A 9967-nucleotide genomic window follows, 5' to 3' on the forward strand; every position below is an offset into this window, starting at 1 on the left:
TTTGCTGAAACTAATGAATGAATACAGCATTAAGTGCAAATAGGATCTGAGCCAAAGTTATAACTCTGACCACCCGGTCCCCATACATCTGGGATCCTGAGGACCCCAAGTCGTCATCAAGATTCTATAAAGTTACTCTTTGTAATGACCTAGAACACATACCAGAGATCCAGGCAGTGACATGGATTTGCTAGTTGTAAATATATCAGGGATGCTGGGCCTGTCATAAATGAAAAGTTTTCTCTAAAGTGTAGTCCCAGCGGATCATGCAAATGAATCTAAGAATAAAAAAACCTGGAGAGGAGATGACTCAGAAGAGAGCTGGTAACCATTGCAGGTTTATCAGAATGCAGATGACTCTATTAACATATCTCTTTTGTTTGCTGGAGGTTATTGATTCAACCACCATGTGATCTTCGGAGGCCCACCTTGTTTATAGTGCCTCTCACGAGCCAAAAAAACCCACTGACCTTATCACAGTGACAAAAACTTCCAGGTAGGTATACGCAAGCATTGAGAAAACACATCTGTGGCGCCTGATAACATCAACACAAACAGAACTGGCTCTAAGGACCCCTTTGCTAAGACTTCTAGCTCGACACAACAGTGGTACACATGCACACTGCAAATAGGTAAGGATTCATATAAGCACACATATATACACAGGGAAAGCTGGGCCAAATATTCTCATTTAAACATATATAAACTAGAAACGCACAAAGGCAAGACTACTAGCCTTTCGTATTCACACACAGAGGGCCCTATTACACGTACATACACATGGTTCGATGGGGCTTGGCCAAGCATTTTCCCACATGTCCAAACAAAAAAGCTCCCCCCCCCGCATCAAAACCAGTTTTGAGCCCCAGTCTTACACTCCCAGTTCCACAGAGGCAAAGCAGTGCTTCTCACAGTGCACAAATGTGCATAAACATCACAGATTGTGGAGAGATATGCAGTGGCAGGAGGTTATTTCTAGCCCACCAGCAAACTTCGGAAAACAGCTCCTAGATCAAATGGGTTTGTATAGCCTGGGGAGGTGCCAGGCAGTCCGTCATGGTGTGGAAACAAGCAGCTTGACCTGAGTGACAGAAGAAAATCTGCTTTAAGCAGGGGGCAGAGGAAAGGAACGGGCAACTGGCCTTCCTGGACAACAGTGGATGGGGTGACCGTGACATGGGAGGGAGAGGAAGAAAGTGAGATGTTCAAGTAGGAAAGGTATTGGTCAGCTGTTTTAGGGGCACAAAGACGTGGGGGAAGCTGATCCTGACAGAATCTGACAGGCCAGAGTTGTGCAAGCTGTATGAAAAAGGACGGGAAGTTGCTATGGCAAGGGTGGTTGAGGAGAGAAGCAGCTGTGCCTTCTGGGCACAAAGAAGGAGGGAAAAATCAGTTTAAGTAACGGGAGCATATAAGGTCCTTCATAATGCGCACATGGGATGGGTGTCCTTTCCCTTGGTTTGTTTTATTCTGTTGCTGTTCCTTTGCTCTTTCCCTGCCCTTGTGCTGAGCACATTGCAGAATCTCTTGCAGCTGTCAGTTGGTAGCTGGGCAGTGGGCTTTTCTGGAAGGCAAAGGGCCAGGCAGGAGCCAGAGCAGCCGCCGGAGAGGAGGGAAGCGCCAGGGCCCTTGTCTTGGGTGGCAGCCTGTGCGGGGGGGTGCGCGGGAGGCGTAGGCTCAAGACAGCCACTCATCAAACAGCTTCCCAGAAAACCCTGTGGACAAGGGTTTCTAGCAGGGCTGCCTGTGACCCGAGACCTGGGGAAGGAGGTGTCCAGAGCCGTGTTGTTTTTAAACGCAGCCATTCGGAGGGTTCACTGACTGGCATGGCAGGGTCACGTTACAATTCACAATGTTAAAGCTGTAGGGCCTGATTTCCACTTTCTCTGTTTCCGTGAGGTAAGCCAACTTTCTACTGTTTATAACTTTGGTCTAATGTACACTCTGCATCCTATGGCCCCATACAAAAGCAAAGATGGGCAGCAATAGAAAATAGCCATAAGGGCAGACTGCAGCCCAGCACCTCCCTGCCTGCCTCCTGTGTGAGTTTTACCAGGCCTATAATGACTTCTTTAAATACTCAACTCTTACAGAAGCATTTACACTCACTTTATGCCCCTTGGTGCTGCCAGAGAGACATGCAGCAGCCATTGAAGTTTGGTACTTGAGCTCTCGTAATTCGTGTGGAAGCAATTTAGGAGATGTCTGACTGGGCGGCAGAACTGACGGAGCTGACTGCTCAGTCATTGCACCTACAGCCCAGCATAGCAGTTTAAATGTTCATAGGTTTCAGTTAAATTTAATACATTGCAGCAGCTAATATAGGTTTCTTAGGCAATTACCAAGACTATCTACCTATGAACACTTATCTGCTTAGTTCTCTATTTGCTGTAGGGTATGAGACCACATATTCCAATTTATCCCCACTAAGAATGTTTCGGAACAAGTTGTAAGCTATTGAGAGTTTATACAATGTCAGTAAAGTAGCTACAGGCTCTTTATGGACAGCACTGCCTCTAAAGAACACTAATCAAAGGGGAGGACTCTACCATAACATAACACCATACTGTTGTATTGTACACATAATATTTTGATTAAAACTGTACCTTTTCACCTGATTGCTCAGCTACACTAGAGGCACCTCTGAACGTGAAGATACGTCCACAGAGCCCTCTGGTGGAAGTACCATCTAGGAGCACAGAAAGGTGGGTTTTTTCACCAGGCCACCATTATCAGCTTCTGAAAATGACATACGTTAAGGTGACAAAAGTGCTCTTCCATCACCACATCCGAGGTTAGCAGGGCCTTTGCTAGCTAGCCTAGGTAGGTGATCAACAGCTTATGGTTTTCCATTTTACTAGGTGATCAATTATCCTAGTGAAATTTGCTGTTTACCCTATTTACCATGGCCAGCAGCAGAGTAGGAGCAGTAAAAGACACTGATCTCATTGTCTTGCCAAGCTCATTAAGGAGTCTGTTACACGTGATTCCAGCTGGGTGTCTTGACTGGGCAGCCTGAATGCCCTCCGAGCTTCGTGAGAGGCCTGCTTGCCTGGGGACGACTGTTGCACTAGCAGAACAGCAACAGGTTACCAGCTCCAGACATTTATGCCACCTGCTTCTGCACGGGCTAGAAACTTGTGCCTGGAGCACAGTTCAGCCTAGTTTGCACGGGTGAGCCAGAGGACGTTGTATACATTCACTGGAGCAATGCATAAGCTAAATTTGCACATCATTCCTTAGCCTGTGATGGTTGTCTGCCTTCTCCGCTAAAGGATACTTGCAGCCCTGCTTGCCTCTACCTCTCATTCCCCAGCAGAGAGCACTGTAAGAGCAATGTTAGAAGCACAGCCACCTTAGAGCAGTGAGGAGTTAGCCATGTAAGGTTTGATCTTTAACAGATCCTGCACATGTTCTCTTAACTGCACCTCCAGTTTTGCCTATATACGCCTATCATCCCCCCTGGACACTTTGAAGATACTCTGTCTTGTGGCTCCTGTTCCTCTTCATGAAACATATCTCAAAGGGGAGATCAGTTCTATAAAGCTCAGGCATCGATGACTTTTTCTGAAGCCCTGGAGAACAAAGCCATTGGCACTGTTTGAGCACCTCACTTGTTTGAGCCAGACAGCAAAAGTATTACCTGCTTCCTGGCTGTCATTGCCTTTACTTTAATTTTCTGCAGCAAGGTGGAACGAGGAGGTATGTTTGCCTGTATCTGCTTGCCTCAACAGCTGTACAGATGGGCTGCCTCTCCTTCCCCATTGTAATTTTCCAGTATTGATCTGAAATTGGGAAAAATATTGACTGTCCAATCTCCCGCCCTGCTTCACATGCCCAGGGGGATATTGTTAGAAAGTCAGTCTCTTTCTTGCTTCAGCCATCCATTGAACGTGGGCTTTTAGGGTACCCCTCACTACAGTGTGTCGGCTCTTCCATCACGCAGTGCACTTCACCTATAGGAGCTGAAAGGGCAAGCACTGCAGAGTGTAGGTATTGAGTCCAGGAGATGCGGCTGCAGGCAGGGAAATCAAAGAGGAAGACAGGTTTTGTGGTTATGCTATGAACAAATCGAATCACTAGGAGAGTGGGCCAGATCTGGGAAAGCACTATGTTCCAGACAGTGTTTTTGTAGCATGTTGAGTATTTCTAGGGAATTTCATGTGGATAAATGTGCACAGAAGCATTGTGGCCTCCACGGATCAGACACCGCAGGAGCCACATCAGGGGAAGTTCCTAAATTACTCCCTTGCCAGTACAGCATGAACCCAACCAGGAAAGGGTTGAGCTGGCTATTCCTGGGACTTGTTTTGTCTGGTGGCTTCCTACAAACTGGAGCAAGGACTCACCAACTTGTTCCACATCATTAGCAGCTGGCAGCTTCCCAACCATTACCAGTGTAGTCTGGATTTCACCCAGTAACTTGGAGATGAAAGACATCGCAGCACCACGGGACTCACTGTTTTAGGTCCCAATCCAGCTCCCACTGAAGTCAGTTACTCTTTTTCCATGGAGCGCAGCTGGAGCTGGGTCTGACAGTTCTGTAACAGTTCTGTCTCAAGTCCTCAGCTAGCTGAAATATTGGTAAAATAGGCCAACACAACAGATAGATGCCTACAACTCAGCTATTTTGTGGCATTCAAATTAAAACCAGCAACACAGTCAAGCAAGAGCATGAGGAATTATGTTTCTTTCCTGAAAACACTGTAAGTCTGAACTTAGAGCAGCCGAAGCACCTGGTGAAAGGAATCTAGAAGCCTGGATTAAGTGGGTGTCTGTCAGGAGGCTGATAGGTATGTGAAGCTGTTCTCTTGTCCAAAGTACATCCCTGCCAGGAGCACCATCAAAGAAATCTCTCTGAGGTGATGGAAGATACTGATAGCATTCAGCTGCCCTAAGAATGGCTGAGGTAATTGCGTATATTTTGGGGGAGGCCTTGGGAGAAGTGTATGTCTAAAAAGGTATCCAAAGTCCAGGGGTGCAGGAACGTGCAGGACATATATGTATTTTTACAAACATAGTGAGGAGACACGTCACCTGGCTATTCTGTCAGCAAAATTCTGTTGAGAGTACTTTGAGTGATTTAATGAACATCCTAAAGGCTGTAAAGGATACACACATAATTTGAATTCCTTTTATCTGTCTCATTCTGCAGTGAGCGACTATGGACTCCTCCTGTTTTACATGTGGAAAGCTGAAGCACAAAGACAGCAGGCACAACATGAGCAAGCAGAGATAGAGGCCAGGGCAGAGACTGCCTTGCCCAAAGGTCAGCAGTTGTCTGTCGTAACATCTACTGCCTCCCAGTCAGCTGTGCTCAGATGCTGCAGATGGAGGGCCTGGTGTGTTACAAGATTTGGCCACTGTTACTAAACATCTTGTCATTGCTAAAATGGGCTTAGTTCCACTTTCAGGGCCGAGACACCAAGAAGCAGCTACCATTTTAAATACTGTGTCGTGCAACCACTGCGGGGCTGACCCAACACCAGGAAGAGCAGGCTGTCAGCACAGCAACAAGAAGAGCATGCAAGGGAATGAGAAACTGTGTAAAATTAAAACTGGGAAAAAAAAAAGATTTTTTCCACACTAACATAGAAATGGATTCAGGAGCTTGTGGTAAGAGGATGCCACCGAGGCCAAGAATTTACAGTCTTGGTTTTTCTCTCTAGAAGAATAGGAGGTGCAATCAGTCGGAATGAGTGACTGAGAGCCCTGAGAGTCCTTGGTTATTGGGAGATTGTTACAAAACTGCCTATGTACAGCCTGGCCCAGTGCTGACGGAGAGGTATGCCAGCCATTGACTGTGAGGACCAGCTCTACTTCTGCTATGAACATAAGAAAATCCTGGTGACTTGTACTTAATATTTACGCTGTGGGCAAGGATGGCCTGTAGCATATTGCTGAGACACCTCAGTAGTTTTCCCTCTAAAGGATACATGAAACTCCTGGGGGTCTGTGAGGAATACCAGGAGCCCATGAGAGCCTTTTCCCAAGAGTCAGCATTACTGAAGTGCAGTGGGTGAGCAGAGTTCCTCCGCCTTCAGCAGTTCAGTGCAAATACAGCCTATATAGCCAAATATAGGCAGAAAGAATCCTGATTTCCAGAGAATGAAAAGGGGAGCAATGGAAAAGAGTAGCAGCATCCCTCTCCGAGGACCCACTTCCCTCCATCCCCCTACCAAGCTTCTCTGCAGGCAAGACTAGGATTAATAGGAAACATATGGGAGGAAAGTCTGTGATCCAGGGCTCCAGGATGAGCAGCTGAAGCACTAAGGACCCACCTGGACCCCATTCAGGAGTGAGCTCAGGGATCAAACATCTCATGAATGGGGAGTGGGCTGGGTGGGGAACTTAAAAGGTACAGGCTCCAGTTTGGTGCTTCCCACCCTCCCAGGGCAACACGCCAGTCCGAGAGGAACATTCCAGTTCCAGCACAACAAAGCATGAGAGTCACTAACCATACCCTGCATCTTCCACGCAACATCTCTTTCCCTCCCTACCCAAATTAAATTCTTAGACTCATAATAAGCCATTAGGGTTCCAGTGTGCTAGTCCCTTCTGTTCTCAAGCTCTGAAGCCTTAAGGCGCTTCCGTGAAGCTACATCTGCAAGCCATGGACTGACAGCAAAATCAGCTTTGGTGGAGCTGAAGACTGAATTCAGAGGCTGTAGCTCAACCCCTCTATTGAATTTGGTGGAGGCAGATTCTTCCGCCTCGCTGAGGACACAGCCAAGGCTCTCCACTGTTTTGCAGTGCATATGCACAAATAAACCCTTATCCTCCTTTCTGCTCCATTTTTCTTTCACTCTTTCCTTCTCTTTGGATTTTCTTCCTTTTGTCCATCCCGAGAACAAAGCAACCATTATCAAAGCCCATCACTCTACACTTAAATAAAATCCAACTAAATATCTCACTTAACAGTCAAGGGACAGAGCAACCGAACAGAGTGAAGGGGTCTGTCCTGGATACCACAGAACTGGTCTGAAGTATCAAGGACAGACCCTCAGACGATGCAAACCAATGGTGCAGTTATACCATCTTTTACACCAACTACGAATCTTGGCTTTGCATGAAAGAGGGGAAAAAAGGCCACAACCAGAATCATTGGATAATAATATCCCCAAAGCTGGAGAGAGTTTGTTTCCACACCTTCACACTTCATGCCTTTTTCCACATGGAGTGCAAACACAAATTGTGGACTCAACCACCTTTGCACTGAAATTTCATAGGCTTGCTTTGCAGAAAAATGTCAACTTGTTCCTGTACCAGTTTTCTCTGAGCCACACTGACATCCTTTTGTTATTAGCATCTCTTTGGCCAAGCTTCTCTTTCCCTGGGGAGTCCAGAGGCTCTGGCAATCACACTACTTCCCCAGTACGTCCTCATCTCAGTCCCTGAAAGCCAGGGTAGTGCGAAAATGCTGCAATGCATACACCAACAATGCGCCCAGTGCCATTTTCAGCTGTAAATTCACATGAATACCTCAATTCACTGTCCTTTTGGTTAGAAAAGCGCTGGCATCAGACAGTGTTCTCTGGGCCTGTATAATGGCTTGGGGGCTCATAAAACGTGTGCCATTCCTGATCTCCCACTTTCTGGAAACCTGGAACAATTCCCTGCATGTTGTCTACTCAGGGTGTGACCCGTTTGGAGCAGGTGCTGAATTTCTCGAGTTTAGCAAGAGGGGACATTGGGCCTTGCTGGGGTCTTAAGACAATGCTATAATGCAAGTGAACAATATAATTGTTATGCAGAAGAACTGGAGTTGCTTCCAATTTAAACCATAATATCATGGTGACGGACTGCATCACCTGCATGCTTTTGTCATCCTCCAACTGGAATTACAGCAGAAACAAGGTGGGGAAAATTGTCAGTGATCTGAATATCTTTGTTTCCCATGTTCATGCTTCTCTGCAGTTTAACTAACAAAATACCTGCAAGAATGAAACGAAATGTGTTTCATCTCAATAATACCTCTCACCACCCTGGATTTGCACAACATCCCTTGATTCAATATTTCCCTTAAAAATAAAGAGTAGGGTTTTTTTTAAAGAGGAAAAAATTAATTTAAGTGAGGGTGGAATGCACAGAGGAGATGAGCTCAGTTACCAAACGCTCTGCTGTTTTATTAGCTAACGTCAGCATAAAGTGCTTAGCAAAATGGCTGCCCATCCCATCAGATTTATTACCTTCCATATGTGCTTTTTTATTATCATTAGCTTAGCTTTAAACAATCCTTTCCTACCTTTCCTGTCTCTTGATTTTTGCTGTTCTCACTCCAGAATTAAGTAAAAAGGTTGTAACCAAGCATTTTCCATGCCTTACCATACAAGATTCATTGGGTTATTCCAGGATTACTTCCTTTACCTCATCCCTGACATCCTGATTCTGCCATGGTCTGTGCACAGACCCCCTGAAATTAATGAGGCTCTAGCGACAACATTAAAGCTCTGCATGACCTCCAGATTTATCTCAGTAAACCTTTCTGTCCAACATGGCTTTAAAAAGACTTGGTCTAATAGCCCAAGATTAGGATTAAGTTTTATAGAAGCAAGAGCAATAACTGCTACAATTTTAACATATTTTTCCCTGGGTTTTTTTTTGTTGGTTGTTTTGGGTTTTTTTTCACTGGATGAGGATTTTCATTTAAATATGCTCTGTAATGTTACAGTCTGGATACAAGAGCAACAAGCCAACATGAATCTTGCAATACAGCAGTAAACCCCACAAGGACTGACTGTCCTTGTATTGTTACAGCTTTATCAGCCCTGCCTCTTTTTCTAGAAATTTGACACTGTTTATCACCAGATCCTTCCAAAAAGCCCCCCTCCAGGAACTCCAGAATAAGCTGCAATGCCCTGAAATATCTCAGGATTTCTTTTAGGACCAAATCTGGACCCAAGGATCTTTCAAAGCTCAGTCCTTTCCCTTTTTCCTGATGCTGAAGGACTGCTTCAGTGTCACTGCTGCAATGCGCTTCCTCAGCCACATCAAGTCCATTTAGTGGTATTTACACAGGCAACCTTTTAAGCTGTGGATCCTCTATGAGCTGTGTTCATTTCACCGACAACCAGGGCTCTTTGTGAGATGGGACTCTACCCTCACCGTCTGTCAGAGGTTGCACTGTTGTGTGTGGTGCATGCAAGACTTTGGAGCTTTTGCTCTGCTGGGGCCACCAGCCTGGACTGTGCTTCCTCCTGAAATGCGTCCCACTGGCACTCTTTCTACTTTAAAGGAGCTCTTTCACTTTTGCTCGATTGTGTGTATGTGTGTGTGTTGCGTGTTTTAATCACAACCATGGCTATTTATTGCTCTTTTAGTGTGTTTTTGTCTCTTTGTAATATTATTGTGAGGCTAGGCTGGTTTTACTCAATGAGAAATAGTTTCACAAATGCTCTGCAGCTTCTCACTCTCTTCCCAACCTGCGTGCTTTTGCAGAAGGATGGTTATTTATAAAGAAAACGGTGCACACTGTTATTACAACTCCACAGTTCAGCACAGCTTGTTGGAAGAGTTGGTGAACCAGCACAGACTGCAGTGCCCACAGCACAAAGCCATCACTTGGCTCCATGTTTCATTTCCCATAAGCCAGAATAAATGGCATGGTAATAGAAGGGGTGGGCTAGCCATTGACCACAGGCATTCTGTAGGTAGATTTATGCTGCGACTGCAGAGGGCCTGGATCTAGCCCTGCTCTGCCTCTCTCCTGCAGGTGGTTATGAAAAGAGCAAGAGAAGGAGAGAGGAAATTAACTCAACAGAGAACTTGAAATAAAAGTGTTTTATATCATCTCCTATAAAACAACCCATAAATCCCTGCCCTCCTTCTCCACCCCTCACATGTTTTTCATTTTGCTGGCTAGCTGAAAAACAGAGAAGTGGAGGGCACAAAGCACATATTCTTGGTGGGAGAGTCTCCCCCCTTCCCTACACACTTCCTACTCACACCTTGTCCCTATGCCTACAGC

This window comes from Nipponia nippon, unplaced genomic scaffold, assembly GCF_047370975.1.
Source record: "Nipponia nippon isolate SJK-2023a ecotype South Korea unplaced genomic scaffold, ASM4737097v1 scaffold_19, whole genome shotgun sequence".
NCBI classification, from domain to species: domain Eukaryota; kingdom Metazoa; phylum Chordata; class Aves; order Pelecaniformes; family Threskiornithidae; genus Nipponia; species Nipponia nippon.